This window comes from Pleurodeles waltl, chromosome 5, assembly GCF_031143425.1.
Source record: "Pleurodeles waltl isolate 20211129_DDA chromosome 5, aPleWal1.hap1.20221129, whole genome shotgun sequence".
Classification (NCBI taxonomy): Eukaryota; Metazoa; Chordata; class Amphibia; order Caudata; family Salamandridae; genus Pleurodeles; species Pleurodeles waltl.
In genome coordinates, this window is record NC_090444.1 from 311,106,300 (window position 1) to 311,125,264 (window position 18,965).

The following is an 18,965-nucleotide window of genomic DNA, read 5'->3' on the forward strand; positions in this document are numbered from 1 at the left end:
CTTTGCAAACCTCAAAATAGGTAAAAAAACATTTTTCCCTCAGATTTCGCTGCTGCTGAGTTCTTGAATCTGAGAGGAGCCACAAACTTCCTTCCACCCAGCATTCCACAAAGTCCCCTGATAAATATGGTTCCTCTCTTGTGTAGGTAGGCCTAGTGCCTGTGTCAGGAATGGATCACACAATGGTCAATGTTCATCCTTACATGAGGACAACTGTTGACCCAGGGGTCATCCAGTCCTGACACAGACACTAGGTACAGGCACTCAAATGGGGTAGTGTTTCTATCAGGACAGGTGCGGAAACACTGGGTGGTATGAATTTTGTGGATCCCAACATATTCCTGTCATTTGTGTGACAGAAATGCAAGTTTTTATTCAACATTTCACCTTTGCAAGGTATTCTGGGTAAGAAAACTTTGGGGAATGCACACAAGTCACACCTCAGTGGACTCACCCTGGTCTCTAGTTTTTCAGAAATATCTGGGTTTAGTAGGTTTCCTTATATTGCTGCCGATCCTGGGACCAAAAACACAGGTGTCTGTCTCACAAAACCAGGTTGTTTTGTGATATCTCCACTATACGATTTGGACCATGGAATTTGGGGCTGAACTACATTGGGGAGCTCCCAAGAGAACACTCTCTCTGTGCTTGCCACCACATGCACCTGCTCTCTGGGTTGGCCTAATACGCTATTGTCCCGCTGCCCAACTGTGCTTGCGATGGGACAGCAGGACTGTCCTCATCACCTCCCTCAGAATCACTGGAAGAGGAGTTGTCAGAAAAATCACTCCCAGAGTCTGCGCCATTGTCCTATCCCTCAGATGCTATCTCAGTATCTTCTATCTATGTCTCTGATCCTACATAAGAGCTCTCCTCTATGATCAGAGTTAGGGCTTGAGCAGCAGTCATCCAACGAGACACGATCTCTGCTACTGGCTAAACTATTGCTCTAAAAAACTAGCCTACGTAGACAGTCACAAAATTGCTGGTGGGTGTGTGTGAGATGCGTACAACATTAAAGGTCAGTCACCTTACCTTTGCTTCTTCCCTCAATCAGCATGTTCTCTCAAGACACTCAAAAAACCCAAAAAAGACACACTATTACTTCACCTTGTCACTGGTGATGCACCAGAGCATTTTTTAACCCTCTCCCTGGTGTCGGCCACTGGTCGTAATCCGCATTAGATGGGTTAACAAAAAAATAAATATATAATAAAGTAAAAAACGTTGCCATCGCTCCTCTGTCCATCGACGGTCTAGCTGCAGGCACAGGTTCCCAGCCTGCCCTGCGGCCAATCCTGACGCTGCTCAGAGCACTCCCAGGCAGACTGGGAGCCTGTGCAGGCTCTCTCCAGCTGTGTAGCCGGGCTGGAGAGAGCCTACTGTGAAAGTGTGTTTGACGAGCCCGAGATGGCTGGCCAAACACACATGTGCTCTGAGGGGAGTGCTTTGTGCACTTCCCCCAAGGCTGTCATCCCCCATGCCCCGCCCCTTTCACCACAAAGGGATAATAAACATAGTTTATTTTTATTATCCCTTTGTGGTGAAAAGGTTGCAGCTTCTGCTGCTGGTGGGGGTGATGATTCTTTGCCCTAATGGAGGAGCTGCCCCTGCGTATGCATGGGCAGGCAGAGAGAGAAACTACTGGCTCCTGCAGCCAAGGTGTGGGCTCCCTGGGAACCAGTGGGGCAGCAAGTGGTAGGCTCCCTCAACAGCCCCCAATGTTTATGAGGCAGGAGGGTGCCAAGTGTATGACCAGGCACCCCAAAGAGAGAAACAAAAGAGAAAAGGCTGTGCATCAATGGAAAAAAGCAATGCCTCTCACCAGCACAATGGGAAAGCCACTCATATGATATGCACAGCTCCGGCCCGAGCAACACATGATGCCCTGCAGGGCTTTCTTATTTGCCCTCATTTTGCCCCAGGATGGCAGGGGTACCACCAATAAAGTAAAGGAAGCATAGGAGGGCTGCAGGAGTGCAGCAGCTCCCCCTTAAAAAGAGTCTTCAATTAACTGAGCCTATGCATTCAGGACCCAACTAGGATTTCCCAAAATGTTTTCAAAGCCCTCCCAAAGCTGGAGCTTTGGTTCTACTGCTGGGAGTGCAACATCATCTAGGAGCTTATTTTAAGGTTGCATTTATGGTAACCTGAGGATGTTTAAGAATGCTATATGTATAAATCACTGTGTAGGGGCGAAGCCTGTGGTTGCAGTTTATGCGATCACAATGTGATGCACTCTATTGGGTATTTTTATGATTGCATTTTCATGAATTAAAAGTCTACAAGGAGCTCCCAAACACATTTCTACTCATTTTAAAATGCTTTACTGCTATAATAAGATTGGCAGTCATTATGGATCAGAGTGAATATGCTTTATTAACAGTGATACATACATTTATACATGATTATAATTGAGTAATGGTTGCATTTATGTAGTAAATTATGTCTTGAACATGTGGTTTGCTGCTCTTGAACCTTTGACCAAACCAGAAGACTTTTCTTATATGGTATTTTCCATCTGCCAAAAAGTCCTAACTTGACAATCATTTCTTAAGTGTTATTATTGTGTGTCAGTGAACTGTTATTACTAGTCCAGACCACCTCCATTGAGTAGGCCTTCGACTGCTCAGCTTCACTACCCGAGAGAGCCAACCACTACAATGGGGTGCTTTGTTCCCAGTAAGGGGAAATTGTGGACCTATTACTTGTGCAGGCCTCACAACTAATATCCCCATTTCCAACACATCACAACTAGCGCCCTCTTATTTTGCAGACAAATGCATCATCTTTACGGTTCATGACAAACATTGAATCAGGACACCATCAGACTGCATGCCCAAAAGTGCAAAAAAGGTTTTAAAAAAGACAGCAGGCCTCTATGCACCCTGGATCTGGAATAACATCCTAGATACATCAGGACTGACCCTACACTGAACTAATTTAGTAAAGAATTGAAGACACAACTCTTTAAAGGACATTAAGGGCCATATTTATACTTTTTGACGCAAAACTGCGCTAACGCAGTTTTGCGCCAAAAAAATTAGCACCGGCTAACGCCATTCTGAAGCGCCATGCGGGCGCCGTATTTATTGAATGGCGTTAGCCGGCGTTAGCCGACCGGCCCTGCCTGGTGTGCGTGAAAAAAAAACACGTACACCAGGCAGCGCCGGCGTAGGGCAAATTGGCGTTTGGGCGTCCAAAAATTGGGCAAGTCAGGCTGAGGCAAAAAAATCGTCTTAACCCGATTTGCGCCATTTTTTTTGGGCGCCCAGACGCCATTAACATGACTCCTGTCTTAGCAAAGACAGGAGTCATGCCCCCTTGCCCAATGGCCATGCCCAGGGGACTTCTGTCCCCTGGGCATGGTCATTGGGCATAGTGGCATGTAGGGGGGCACAAATCAGGCCCCCCTATGCCACAAAAAAAAAAAAAAAAAATACTTACCACAACTTACCTTTTCTTCCCTGGAATGGGTCCCTCCATCCTTGGGTGTCCTCCTGGGGTGGGCAAGGGTGGCAGGGGGTGTCCCTGGGGGCTTGGGAGGGCACCTCTGGGCTCATTCTGAGCCCACATGTCCCTTAACGCCTGCCCTGACCCAGGCGCTAAAATCCGGTATAAATACGACGCATATGCATCGCAGTCATTTTTTAAGACGGGAACGCCTACCTTGCATATCATTAACGCAAGGAAGGTGTTCACGCAAAAAAATTACGCTAACTCCATGAAGTTTGGCGCTAGACGCGTCTAACGCCAAAGTATAAATATGGAGTTAGTTTTGCGTCGAAAAAAACGACACAAATTCGGCGCAAACGGAGTATAAATATGCCTCTAAATCACAATGTATTATCAGACCACAAACCAAGGCCCGTATTTATACTTTTTGACGCCAAACTGCGCTAACGCAGTTTAGCGTCAAAAAATTCTGCGCCGGCTAACGCCATTCTGAAGCGCCATGCGGGCGCCGTATTTATTGAATGGCGTTAGCCGGCGCAAGCAGACCGGCGCTGCCTGGTGTGCGTGGAAAAAAACCACGTACACCAGGCAGCGCCGGCGTAGGGAAAAATGGCGTTAGGGCGTCTTAAAAATGGTGCAAGTCAGGTTGACGCTAAAAAATCGCCTCCACCCGATTTGCGCCATTTTTAACGACACCCAGACGCCATTTACATGACTCCTGTCTTAGTAAAGACAGGAGTCATGCCCCCTTGCCCAATGGCCATGCCCAGGGGACTTATGTCCCCTGGGCATGGTCATTGGGCATTGTGGCATGTAGGGGGGCACAAATCAGGCCCCCCTATGCCCAAAAAAATTATACAAAAAAAAAAAAATTATACTTACCTGAACTTACCTGAATGTCCCTGGGATGGGTCCCTCCATCCTTGGGTGTCCTCCTGGGGTGGGCAAGGGTGGCAGGGGGGGTCCCTGGGGGCATGGGAGGGCAGCTGTGGGCTCATTTTGAGCCCACAGGTCCCTTAACGCCTGCTCTGACCCAGGCGTTAAAAAGCGGCGCAAATGCGGGTTTTTTTGACCCGGCCACTCCCGGGTGTGATTTTTGCCCGGGAGTATAAATACGACGCATTTGCGCCGCAGTCATTTTTTTGGACGGGAACGCCTACCTTGCATCTCATTAACGCAAGGAAGGCGTTCACGCAAAAAAATGAAGCTCTTTCCTCCTACTTTGGCGCTAGACGCGTCTAACGCCAAAGTATAAATATGGCGTTAGTTTTGCACTGAATTTGCGTCGAAAAAAACGACGCAAATTTGGTGCAAACGGAGTATAAATATGGCCCCAAATACCTCTTCTATCACATGTTGACTTTATGTTGGACTTTTTATGTGGTATTTCTTTGGCATGAACTAAATGGTAGTGGAGTACTGTACATGGTCAGACAGAGGTTCTCCTCATTTGAAAGCCAAGTGCTAGAAACATTAAGGGCCATATTTATACTTTTTGACGCAAAACTGCGCTAACGCAGTTTTGCGCCCAAAAAATTAGCGCCGGCTAACGCCATTCTGAAGCGCCATGCGGGCGCCGTATTTATTGAATGGCGTTAGCCGGCGTTAGCCGACCGGCGCTGCCAGGTGTGCGTGAAAAAAAACGACGTACACCAGGCAGCGCCGGCGTAGGGAAAAATGGCGTTTGGGCGTCCCAAAATGGGGCAAGTCAGGCTGAGTCAAAAAAATCGTCTTAACCCGATTTGCGCCATTTTTTTTGGGCGCCCAGACGCCATTAACATGACTCCTGTCTTAGCAAAGACAGGAGTCATGCCCCCTTGCCCAATGGCCATGCCCAGGGGACTTGTGTCCCCTGGGCATGGTCATTGGGCATAGTGGCATGTGGGGGGGCACAAATCAGGCCCCCTATGCCACAAAAAAAATATATATATACTTACCACAACTTACCTTTTCTTCCCTGGGATGGGTCCCTCCATCCTTGGGTGTCCTCCTGGGGTGGGCAAGGGTGGCAGGGGGTGTCCCTGGGGGCAGGGGAGGGCACCTCTGGGCTCATTCTGAGCCCACAGGTCCCTTAACGCCTGCCCTGACCCAGGCGTTAAAAGAGGCGCAAATGCGGGGTTTTTTGCCCCGCCCACTCCCGGGCGTGATTTTTGCCCAGGAGTATAAATACCACGCACATGCCTGGGAGTCATTTTTTAAGACGGGAACGCCTACCTTGCATCTCATTAACGCAAGGAAGGTGTTCACGGAAAAAAATGACGCTAACTCCATGAACTTTGGCGCTAGACGCGTCTAATGCCAAAGTATAAATATGGAGTTAGTTTTGCGTCGAATTTGCGTCGAAAAAAACGACGCAAATTCAGCGCAAACGGAGTATAAATATGCCCCTAAGTTCAAACCACAAAATAAGATTGTACTTCCTAAAAACTTTTACAAAGCAGGACATATTATTATTTTTATTTCCTCTTCTCTTCTTTCGCCTCCTTTGCCTTCTTCTTCCCCCATGCAAAGGTATAGTCCAGTTCAAGCAAGCTTTATTCGGTCTAAATAACCATCAAAGCAATAACTTACAAAAATAAAATCATGATCTATACATAATAAATATATAACAACAAAATTAAAAAGTGGGTGATAAGAATAAGATAAGAATACTGTAAAATGAGGGATCTGCGAGTGTACAAGGAGAAAAGATTCAGATAAATCTTCACATATGTACCCCGGCCTATAAATAAAAAGGAAATGTCAAGGATCCTTTAGTTGACTACTTTTAACTTCCTCATCAGAAATTTATAAGAAATTCAGTTAATAAAACAATTGAGTAGAATAAGGTAAAATCAGGCAACAATTAATAACAAATCACTATAGTCCTTTTTTTTATTTAAAAAGTATGTACGTATATGCCAAGCGGACGCAAGGAACTTGCTGACCGCACAAATTAGAGGAGTGGAGCAATCTCTCAACATCAGCCTGAGGGCATCTCTACACGTTCTCAACCCCATGTTTCTACAAACGAGACGAAGCCATTTCCGCCGGGCAATACCATAGGCAGGACAAATAAACATAAAGTGCACTAAAGTTTCCACAGAACCATTACAACAAGGGCATTTATCGGATAACAGGGTGGAGCTCCATGAACTGGAAAAGGACTTCAGAGAGAGACATCCATACCTAAATCGAGCATACAAACTTTTGCTTAGTTGATCGGTAATTAAGTCAAGGAAGGGTTCGAAATGGGGAAACCACTTATAATCGAGGAAAAGAGACGTCAGCCTACCATGTGAAATACAGAGCAGATATTTTTCCCTAACATGGGACCAATAAGCAGATTTCAGGTGGTCCTTGTGAGCCCTCCTTAAGTTATTGGGCTGGCTCCAAAAATGACTGAGTCCCAAGGTATGGAACCATTCTGAAATGTGCTTGAACCAGGGGATAGAAAGTACGTTTGGTCTATCCAATAAGTCTTGCAAAGATTCCTTGTAAGTGACTAATTCAGGGGTAGTCCAAATATGAACCCAAAAAATTAAAGGCCTTAAAGCTATTACATCAGAAATGCGAGGGAACCCTAGATCCAAAAACACTGGAACCAGGGGCGTACTACGAGGACATGCCAAGAGTGATCTAGCAAAATAATTTGCCCCCCAGACCTCAGCACCATAGACCGCGGCACTCTGAGCCTTAGCTAGATAAATTTTAATAGCTGGGGAAACAACTTTCTCAATATTAGACATTTGAAAACGCAAAATTGCCCCTGACCTATGTGCTAAGAGGGCTGAGATTTTCCCTACCTGGGCCTGCCAGTTCATATCATTACTGATTCTTACCCGTAAATAATCAATAGAGCATACCTTACTCAAGGGAACCTCATTATACAGAATGTTGCATGGTTTTGAGCTACCAGGACCAAAGATCATAAGTTTTGTTTTGCTAGAGTTAAGTTCCAATCCATGATCTGCACAAAACACACTAAACCTATCCAGGAGAACCTGAAGGCCCATAGGTGTTTTAGAGATCAAGAGGGAGTCGTCAGCAAATAAGAGGATTGGAACTTTTGTATTATTTTAAGTAGGGACATCGTTTTGACAGTCAGTTACAACTTGCACTACTTCATTGATGAACAACGAGAAGAGATTAGGAGCCAGGATACAGCCCTGGCGCACTCCCCGCCTAATATTGATACGATCAGTAAGTTCCCCCTGGCTGCCCCATCTTACTCGAGCATAGGTGTTCTTGTGTAATCTTTGGATTAGATGCACCTAGTTCAACGGGACGCCAGTTTTCTTTAAGACTTCCCACAATTTCTGCCTTGGAACAAGATCAAACGCGGACTTAAGGTCAACAAAAGCAACATACAAATTTTGTTTGCCCAAGGTAGCGTATTTCCAAAGTAAAAAAAGAAATCTAAAAACTTGGTCCATAGTGCTAATTTTTAAATGAAACCCAGCCTGAAGGGGAGAAAGAACCTGGTTAGCTTGGACCCAGTCCACTAGCCTGTCAAAGACTTGCTTAGAGAAAATCTTTTGAAGATTATCAATGAGGCTAATTGGGCGGTAATTGGCTGGCAGTCCCACATCTCCTTTTTTGTAAATAGGGATAATTTCCGCTCCGAGCCACGAGTCCGGAATGGGGCTGCCTGCTGCGATGGCATTTGATAAAGTATTAATGTACCACGCCCAAATAACGGTTTGGGACTTAAACAGGTCCCCCGGTATCTTGTCGGGACCGGGAGCCTTAGCGGGTTTCAAAGAATTAATAGCTGCCGTGGTTTCAGCAATTGTAAAAACAATGTCCTCCATGGGACCCTCGATAAGGGATCTACATTTGCCACCCGTATAGGTCTTGTGATGCGGTTGCTCAAATGAGGCATAAATCTCGGAAAAGTGAGACACCCATCTTTCAGGCTGGATGTGAAAATTAGGAATGACATTACCCTCTCTTTGCCTGTGAGTCAGCAACCTCCAAAAAGAACCCTCATCTCGATTTTCAACTGCCTCCAACAGCTTCTGCCAGATCTCAAATTCCCAGTTTTTCTTCGCTAGGTTCCTGTGAGTGCTTGCGGAGGGCCAATTTAAGATTGAGCCTAGCAAGGTCGCAATTATTGTTGAACCATTCCCTGGATCGGATAGCATCTAGAGTATGTCTCACAGTGGTTTCTTTATAAAAAACATTCTGTAGAAATTTTATCAATTCAGCATGGATTTTCATGATTGGAAGACTATCGACCTCTAGCTTTTCAATACCGGAGAACAACTGTAGAAAGGAAGAATACATTTGTTTAACCAGAAATGGGTTAGATATAACATTTGGCCAACTAACACGAGCTTGTCTGGAGTTTAGAGAAGGGATTGGAACATCAGTGGTCTCTCGGTGTTGAGTTCTCCCAAATGCTTTGTTAAATAAAGAAAGACATAGAGGGTAGTGATCGCTGTCATGACGGAATTCAACCTTCATGTCCAAAATATGTGACCAAACCCTGATGTCAACAAAAAAATAATCAATAGTGCTGGACGAACACCCCCGCTTGAAAGTGGGGGCACGATTAAGATCAGATCTAGTCCGACCATTACATTCCCTGAGTCCATGGCGTAAGCAAAGTGAAGCCATCTGTGTGGCGGCACAAGAACCAATACTAAGAGAATCATCCTTCGCTTGGGGAATACCCCAGGAATCATCTTCTTCAGATGTTAAATTACCTACAAGGTTCTTGAATACAAAGGAACAATTTATATCACCCCCTATCACCAGATGGTTAGAAGGATGCAGAGATTCCATGTGCTCGACTAGCTGGGCAAGTATCCTTGATTCCATATTGGGGGGACGAACCTCGCATACACGTTGACCAAGGTCACTGTGAAACCAGGGTGAAATATAAGTCTAACACCCAATAAATCTAATGAGTTAAGGGGTAATACAAAGTGGTCGCATTGTAGTTTCTTGTTCACTAAAATCATGAGCCATCCCATAGGCCTACCAAAGCCTCCAGAGGCAGGCTGAGCTGCGACAAAATAAGTTGTGAACCCCTCAACATATATTAACTCTTCCGCCCAGGTTTCCTGGAAAAGGAATAAGTCTTGCTTAGAGATGAAATTTACCCATCCAGGATCTCCCAACTTTTTCCTTATTCCAGCTACATTCCAAGATACTATATTAAGTACAGAGGACACAGGTGTGGGTCTAACTCTCGGGAGATTGAGTGCGGAACCCTTGATCATTTTTCTCTATAAACCATAGCATCTGAGGTGGGGAGCACTAAGGGAGAGACGTTGTTTAGTCAATCTAAATCAGATAACCGGGGGGAGAGGGTCTTGGTCAAAGCTGATCGATTGCTATTTAGTGGACCCAGATCCATTCCCTTGTGAGTATTGAAAGGTCTATCGGTCCTTCGAGACTCCCCCCCCCCCCGGAGAATACATGCAGAGGCCAATTCCGATATTTCTACCAGATATCAGAGAATGAGTCCGTATGTTGAAAGCCATGAGGTTATCGACCATAGAGGTGTCAAAAAAGAGGATTGAAATATAATAAAAATCTGAGTCTGGTTGAGGATGTCTACGTGCCTCCCAAATATCAGAACGGATAACAGACAGGCATTTCCTCTGAATGCGAAACCAATAGGCAACTTTATTAATGAGAGAATCATGAGACTCTCTCTGCCCGGCTAATAACCTGGGGACCCCTGTCATGTAGATGTGTGCATCCTTCCTACTCTGATCATTTCTCCCCTTGGGAACTGTAGCCTGAATGAATTTGGATTGACCTTGACGTGGAATTCTGGGTAGACTTACGGCCACTCGTACACCCTTCCCAACCACAGCTCCCATGGACACGGGATTTGTACAGGGAGCACGTAGATCGTAGTTAGTTGAAGCGGGAATAGGCATACGACCGGAATCGGTGGGGATGCCATCGGATAGAGAGAGGCAACTCCCCTATTTGTTTGTTGCCATATTCGTAGGATTAGCCCCCCGTTTTGGATATTTAGGGTGAGAAGCTAAGTTGTCCCCAGTGTCTAATGAAGCTAGCACGTTAGGCCCTCCAATCAACTCAGGAAGGTGGTCATTCGTGCTAAAGGATTTACAATTACACAATACCTTTGACTCAGATAGTCCAGAAATTTTACCCAAAATAACCATTACCAAAGATTTTAAATTGTCCAGCTTCTGTGAAACGTTCTCCAGTTCGAGTGACATCTTGCGTTGAGCCTGCCAGACCGGTTCCACTGTATCAGGTTCCACAGAAATTAAGGGCTGAGAGCGACCTGGGCTCTCGCTAGAAGTAGGTAGGAGTTGAAATCTATTGGAGCAGAGAATAACACTAGAAACTACAGACTTGGAACCCAAATGCAGAGAATCCCTACGTTGGTTATATTCTTCAACTTCAACACTTGAAGTAAGCCTCATTGGTGGTGAGGGAATTGCAGCCTCAGATAAAGGTGTCCGTAGTTTTTTGGTAAATAGATCCAGGATCTTCCTAATAGTCGAAGTAGCAGGAAAGGAAGGAGTGATAATAGATGGACTCCTCAATATTGCCTCTACTTCCTCAAACAAGGAGTCGATAGCTTGAAATTGATTCCTAATGGGGTTGGAAGGGTCATCAATTTTCCGACCAGCTCGTTTCTTGTGTTTTTTGGCGCCGGAAGGTGGCGCAGGGACATTATCTGCCTTACGCTTCCCCATTATTCGCTACGGCGTGTCCAAACCAAGGACTGGGGCCCCCCAAGGACAAAAACAAAGGGAAAATTGAATAATGATGACCCAGCCCGCACGGATCCCCTGGGTATGGGAAAAGAACAAGGGTACCTGGGACTGGAGGCACAGACCAGGCACTGGCAAACCTGCTACTACCACGATGCAGATGAAAGAAGGGGGGCCCAGCCCAGCCTCCTCCGGTCTAAGACGGGCACAGGACGGGCCCGTCCTTGGCCCGGGCTTTGCCCGGGCGCGCCCGTGCTCGTCCCACGTAGCGGGAGCGCAAGCAAGTCTTTAAAGGGATCCTGCCCAGGCACAAGTCACCGCCTCCTCCTCCCGGCTCAAAACACGCTTCCCGCAGTAGCGGGAGAGCAAGCAAGACTTTAAAGGGCTCCTGCCCCGGCACAAGTCACCGCCTCCTCCTCCCGGCTCAAAACGCGTTTCTGGGGTAGAGGGAGCGCGAGCAAGACTGTAAAGGGCTCCTGCCCCGGCACAAGTCACTGTCTCCTCCTCCCGGCTCAAAACACTCTTCCCCAAAGGTATAATCAGTCTTGGACTCCAAGCAGGTTCTTACCTTGCAGCGGATGAAGCTTGGAATTTTAAAGAGTAAACTGGTGTACTACTGGTTGGGATCCTTAAACCAATCATTTGAAGACCTAATTTCCTATTCCTTTGTTTATTACAATGGTGTGCACTTCTTGAACTTAGATGATGTGATGGCTCACAATATTTCACAGAGCCCTTTTGTGTCAAACATTAAAGCTGTATGGATCTACAATTAACCAGGTAGAACTCTAGGAAGAAAGGTGTAGGCACCAGCATATTTACAATGTCTGATGCCCAAGAAGGTAAAGGCTGCTCAAAAGCAGATGATTGCTCTGATAGGACCAAAGCTCTCCTTTCCTAGCATCCAGTGCTTTGTGTGTGGGCACGCTGCTCATTCCGAGGGATGCAAAACAGATTGGTTAGCAAGTGAGAGGTGAAATTTGGTTATTAGTTGAAGGGGATAACTACTAACCTTAGACCTTTGGGGGACCAGAACAAGCCTGCCATGCCTATTCGACCAAGGTGTGTTGCCACAGGGCTTAAGATTCAGGCTACCCCTATGAGTTTTTCCATGATGTCAAATCCTCTACAGCATGATCTCAAGAATTTGGCATGTCAGGCTTGTTCTGGTCCTCCAGAGGTCTTTGGAGGAGGACAGGTCCAGCCAGCCAGATTCAAAGGTTGTAGGACCTCAGGAACAGTACTTGGGGGTCAGAAGTAACTCTAGCAGAAGCCACCAGCAGTGTTCAGGTCAGGTCTAATTGCAACTATCAAATGAGAATCCCCAGAAAAGGCTTCTTCTAGCTGTTTTGTCCCTTTAGCATGAATAGGAGGTCAGCCTCATCACTTCTGGAGCCCATTTCTCTTGTCCTGGGTACAAGAGAGAGAAGGCATAGTAATTTAGGGCACCTCTCATGTCTGACAGCAGGCTAAGTCCTCTTCTGATATTCTTAAATGTCCAGTAGTGCTATGAGGAGTATACTGGGGATGTCACCAGCTTGAAGGTAGAGGTTAAAGTTCCCAGAGATTACCCTACCCAGTTTTGCAGCATTTTCTGTGTGTCCTCCAGCAAACAATACCACAGTGCCTTTTTTGCCTAAATCCATGATGGCAAAACCCTTCTCCTTCTGTGCAGAGATTGTTTATCCAGCACAGTAGTGTGGCCAGGAAAATGAGCAATCCATCTTCTGTGGGCGTACCAACTCAGTTCTGGGGGTACCACCTTCCCATTTGCATTGGCACCTGGCAAACTGGGAGAACAAACAAATAGGACATATGCCTCTGACAGGGTAGACCTCCCTGAAGTTAATTAAGTTCCAGGGCACTGCCCAAATAGTCATCCTGCCAGAGGAACAAAATACCTCCCCACACCCAGGCCTTTGTCTTTGGTCTGGGAGCAGCTTTCACACCTTATTCAGGACATGCGGACGTAGAGGCCTACAGCTGGAACCTAATGCAACTTAGCACCCAGAGGCTTTAGGCAGGGATACTGTTACCTTTCAGAGGTGCCCTTTCCTCAATATGTATTGCAAATACCTCTTAATCATTGAATTTAGTTTTTATTGAGTATTACAATTCATTCTTGAATGGTACTTAAGGTGTTTCTTAGCCAATGATAGCATTAATACATTTAATAGTGAATCTCAGTATTTCTCTAGGGAACACCCATCCTTGCTACAGTGAAAATAGCTTTAGAGTTATTCTATTAATTTTGTATTACTCTTGTAGGAGAATTTATTGATAATAACATGCTTACGCTTTATTGGGGAAATTCTCACCACAAGAGCACATTCAGCGAGTGTGAGCATCTGCTCACGCTCACTATTCATGTTCTGTTGCATTTAGCACTATTTCCTAGTGCCAAAGGTATTCTTGCTTCTATTTTGGATTCAATGGGGTATTTTTGCATTAAGAAAATAGTCGTGAATGTAGAATTGCGCATCTTGTGTAATTGTGCTCAACCTGATAACATTTTTGAGTAATTCCAATTGATTATTCTACATGGAATTACACCCACCCATACCTTCTACATGTCCTACTTTTTTGTACAATGTAACCTGCCTTTTTGTCCATAATGCCTTCTTAGGAATTACCTATTATTTAAAAGGAATGTTTAAACCTGTCAAAAGGGTTTATGTTGACAGGTAAAACCATTTTTTTTTTAATTGCTCCAGGCAGGCTACAATGGTAGGCTTGAAGCCATGTTTGCTCTGCCATTGTAGTGGATGGGACAATAAGTGATGCAGTCCACTAGTAGCACGTAACCTACAGGCCTTGGGTACACCTTGTACCTTATATTAATGACGTATAGGTATTTAAATATGCCAATTAGGGTTATGCTAATTTAACCATGGTAAAAGGGGGCATAGGCACTTTACTACTGGTTAGCAGTAATAAACTGCACAGAGTTCTACAGCCAATAAAAACAGATAGGGCAAAACTATGGGTGTACACTAAACAAAACGATGATTGTAGGAAGTTGGCTCTGTATATACTATTTCAAAGTAAGAAATAGTGTGCACAGAGTCCAAGGGTTCCCCTTAGAGGTAAGATGGTGGCAAAAGTAGATAATTTTAATGCTTTATTTTGTGGTAGTGTGGTCGAGCAGTAGGTTTATCAGAGGGTAGTGTTAAGCATTTGTTGTACACACAAAGGGCAATAAATGAGGAACACACACTCAAAGACTTGCTCCAGATCAATAGGTTTTTATATTGAAAAATCTATTTTCTTAGTTTATTTTAAGAACCACAGGTTCAAGATTTACAGTTAATACTTTAAATGTAAGGTACTTCACTTAGATACTTTACGAACTTTGAATGAAAACAATATCACGTACAGTCTTTGAAAAAATGGCAAATAGCCATTTTCAAAGTGGACACTGCAAAAATCAACAGTTCCTGGGGGAGGAAACAAAAGGTTAGTTTTGGAGGTAAGTAAAAGACTTACAAGTCTCAGGTTTGGGGAATAGGCAGCCCACTGTTGGGAGTTGAAGGCAACCCCAAAGTTAACACACCAGCAGCTCAGGGTCGGTCAGGTGCAGAGGTCAAAGAGGTGCCCAAAACACATAGGCCCATATGGAGAACAGGGGTGCTCCAGGTCCAGTCTGCCAGCAGGTAAGTACCTGCGTCCTCGGGGGAAGACCGGGGGGGGGGTTGTAGAGCACTGTGGGGGGACACAAGTAGGCACACAAAGTACACCCTCAGCGGCACAGGGGTGGCCGGGTGCAGTGAGCAAAGCAGGCATCGGGTTTCAGGTAGGAAAAAATGGAGGGACCCGGGGTCACTCTAGCAATGCAGGCAGGAACAGGGGGGGCTTCTCGGAACAACGACATCCGGAGCAAGGCAGAGGGTCACCTGGGGGTCACTCCTGCATCAAAGTTTGTTTCCTTCAGGTCCTGGGGGCTGCGGGTGCATGTTGTTTCCAGGCGTCGGGTCCCTTGTTACAGGCAGTCGCGGTCACGGGGAGCCTCTGGATTCCCTCTGCAGGCGTCGCTGTGGGGGCTCAGGGGGGTCGTCTCTGGTTACTCACGGGCTCGCAGTCGCCGGGGAGTCCTTCCTGAGGTGTTGGTTTTCTGCAGGTCGAGCTGGGGGCGTCGGGTGCAAAGTGTTGAGTGTAGAGTCTCACGCTTCCTGCAGGAAACGCAAAGTCTTTGGAAGTTGCTTCTTTGTTGCAAAGAAGTAGCTGGTTTTGAACAGGGCCACTGTTCATTGGAGTTTCTTGGTCCTTTAGTCCAGATCAGTCTTCTGAGGCTTCATAGGTCGCTAGTCCCTGTCAGATGCGTCGCTGGAGCAGGTTTTCGAAGTTGGAGACAGGCCGGTAGGGCTGGGGCCAAAGCAATTGTCGTCTTCCTCCTTCCCTGCAGGCTTGTAGGTCAGCAGTCCTTCTTGTGACTTCAGGTTCCAGGATTCTGATTTCCTGGGTTCTGAGGAGCCCCTAAGTACTGAACTTAGGGGTGTGTTTTGGTCTGGCAGGGCAGTAGCCAATAGCTACTCTCCTTGGGGGTGGCTACACCCTCTTTGTGCCTCCTCCCTGAGGGGAGGGGGGCACATCCCTATTCCTATTGGGGGAATCCTCCAAAATCAAGATGGAGGATTTCTAAAGGCAGGGGTCACCTGAGCTCAGGACACCTTCGGGGCTGTCCTGACTGGTGGGTGACTCCTCCTTGTTTTTCTCATTATCTCCCCTGGACTTGCCACCAAAATTGCGGGCTGTGTCCAGAGGGTGGACATCTCCACTAGCTAGAGTGCCCTGGGGCATTGTAACATGAAGCTTGAGCCTTTGAGGCTCACTGCTAGGTGTTACAGTTTCTGCAGGGGGGAAATGTTAAGCATCTCCACCCAGTGCAGGCTTTGTTTCTGGCCTCAAAGAGCACAAAGGCTTTCACCCCAGTGGGGCAGAAACTCATCTCTCAGCAGCAGGCTGGCACAGACCAGTCAGTCCTGCACTGAAGGATTGGGTAAAATACAGGGGGTATCTCTAAGATGCCCTCTGTGTGCATTTGTAAATAAATCCAACACTGGCATCAGTGTGGGTTTATTATTCTGAGAAGTTTGATACCAAGCTTCTGAGTATTCAGTGTAGCCATTATGGTGCTGTGGAGTTCAGTTTTGACAAACTCCCAGACCATATACTTAATATGGCCACACTGTACTTACAATGTCTAAGAATAGACATAGACACTGTAGGGGCATATTGCTCATGCAGCTATGCCCTCATATGTGTTGTAGTTCACCCTGCCTTAAGGCTGTAAGGCCTGCTAGAGGGGTGACCTACCTATGCCACAGGCAGTATTTTGTGTGCATGGCATCCTGAGGGGGATGCCATGTCGACTTTGCCTTTTTCTCCCCTCCAACATACACAATCTACAATGGCAGTGTGCATGTGTTAGGTGAGGGGTCCCTTACGGTGGCACAACATATGCTGCAGCCCTTAGGGACCTTCCCTGGTCACAGGGCCCTTCGTACCACTGGTACTTTTTACAAGGGACTTATCTGTGTGCCAGGGGTGTGCCAATTGTGGAAACAATGGTACATTTTAGGTGAAAGAACACTGGTGCTGGAGCCTGGTTAGCAGGGTCCCAGCACACTTCTCAGTCAAGTCAGCATCAGTATCAGGCAAATAGTGGGGGGTAACTGCAACAGGGAGCCATTTTCCTACACAAGCCCCCCCCCCCAGCCCACAGGCCAGGAGACTCAGCCAAAGCTGGGAGAGTCTTCCTAGTCTGTGAGGCAAGGAAGAGTAGGGGAAATAGGCTGGTTTATTGCAGGGCCTACTCTGCCTTACATCCTCTTGTTCAGGTCATTCCCTCTGGGGAACTGAACCACTTCCACAGTGATAGAACCTAGGCCCGTATTTATACTCCGTTTGCGCCGAATTTGCGTCGTTTTTTTCGACGCAAATTCGGCGCAAAACTAACGCCATATTTATACTTTGGCGTTAGACGCGTCTAGCGCCAAAGTATTGGCAAATAGCGTAATTTTTTTGCGTGAACGCCTTCCTTGCGTTAATGAGATGCAAGGAAGGCGTTCCCGTCTAAAAACAGACGCACATAGCGGTGCGTGGTATTTATGCTCCAGGGCAAAAATCACTCCCGCGCGGCAAGCAGCGCAAAAAAATGGCGCAAAGCATGAATAGCGTGACATTTTAACGCCTGGGTCAGGGCAGGCGTTAAAATGGGGCAAACACACCTGTACTTAATCAGAACACACAGAACAAACAACAGAGCAGCAGAGCAGCAACAGGGAGACATGGAGGTGCTTTTTCTTAAAGGTGCACGTAGACGCAGAGCCCTGCAGCAACAACAGCAGCCACAACAACAACAGCAGGGACCCCAAAGACAGCGCAGAAGGCAGGAGAGGATATTCCGCCCAAGAACAACCCTGCATGGCCTCAGGGAACGAGACATCATCCAGAGGTACCGGTTGAACTGGCAGGCCATTCAGCAGCTGCTGACAAATATTGAACAGCAATTGGCCCCCACTTTAGTGACTCCACGCACTATCCCAACAGAAACAAAGCTGCTTTCCGTACTTCACATGCTGTCAAGTGGCTCCTTTCAGACAACTGGTGCCCTGGTTGGTGGAATCTCACAACCATCTTTCTCCGCATTCCTGAATAAAGTACTGGATGCCATCATTGGACTTACACCCCGCCACATCTGCTTCCCTAACACACTGCAGAAGCAGCAGGAAACAAAACAGGGGTTCTACGCCATCAGTGGCTTTCCGCACGTCCTTGGTGCAATCGACTGCACACACGTAAGCCTTGTGCCACCTGCTGCGAGTGAACACCTCTACCGCAACAGGAAGCACACACATTCCATCAACGTGCAGGCCATAGTCGATCACCAAGGACTGATCAGCAACATCGTGGCTAAATATCCTGGGAGTGTACATGACGCATTCATCTTCCGTCACTGCACCATCAACCAACACTTCCAGGATGGACGGTATGGCAATGGACTACTTGTTGGTAAGGACAAAAATCTACTTATATACTCATTGCACAGAAACCCTCTAGGATAAACAACACATACACCACAATAGCAACACCTAGACAGGAACACACTGAGGTACTCACATCACTAGCCATGTGTCACAAGTCACCATTGAACCTCTCACACATTTGAATTTACTCCACAGCTTAGTGTGAAGACATTCATGACTGTGGTTGCCTAAATGTCACCTTGCAAATTGGAAGTCTCACAATAACCTGTACACTAATACAATGCATAACTTTTAAGGGATGGGATGGCCTGGCTATGTTCATATGGACGTTTCTAATACCCTTTCATGTTTCAACTCTGCATGGAACTATCATCACACCCCCAGTGAGGACACACGGACACCTGTGTCACAAGTCACAATGCAAGGGAGGGCACACTGTACTTGAGAAACCAATACATCCTGCTGACAAACAGTTAGACAACAAACACTTGCTCAGCCAAGGAAAATAAACAATGCCAAAGTTTCCACCAACAACCATAGGTTGTCACATTAGTACACAAAATAGTCACAGACAACACAACACAACTACTGCCATCAAAGATACGTACAACAGTGCCTCCTACATCTAATTGATACCATTCTGTGTTTCTCTTTCAGCTGATCAGGGGTATGGCATCCAGCCTTGGATAATGACACCATATGGGAACCCAAATACTGCTGCTGAGCGTGCATACAATGACGCCCACAAGAGGACACGCAGCATTGTGGAGAGGACCTTTGGGATCCTAAAGTCAAGGTTCCGCTGCCTTGACATCACTGGCGGAAGCCTACT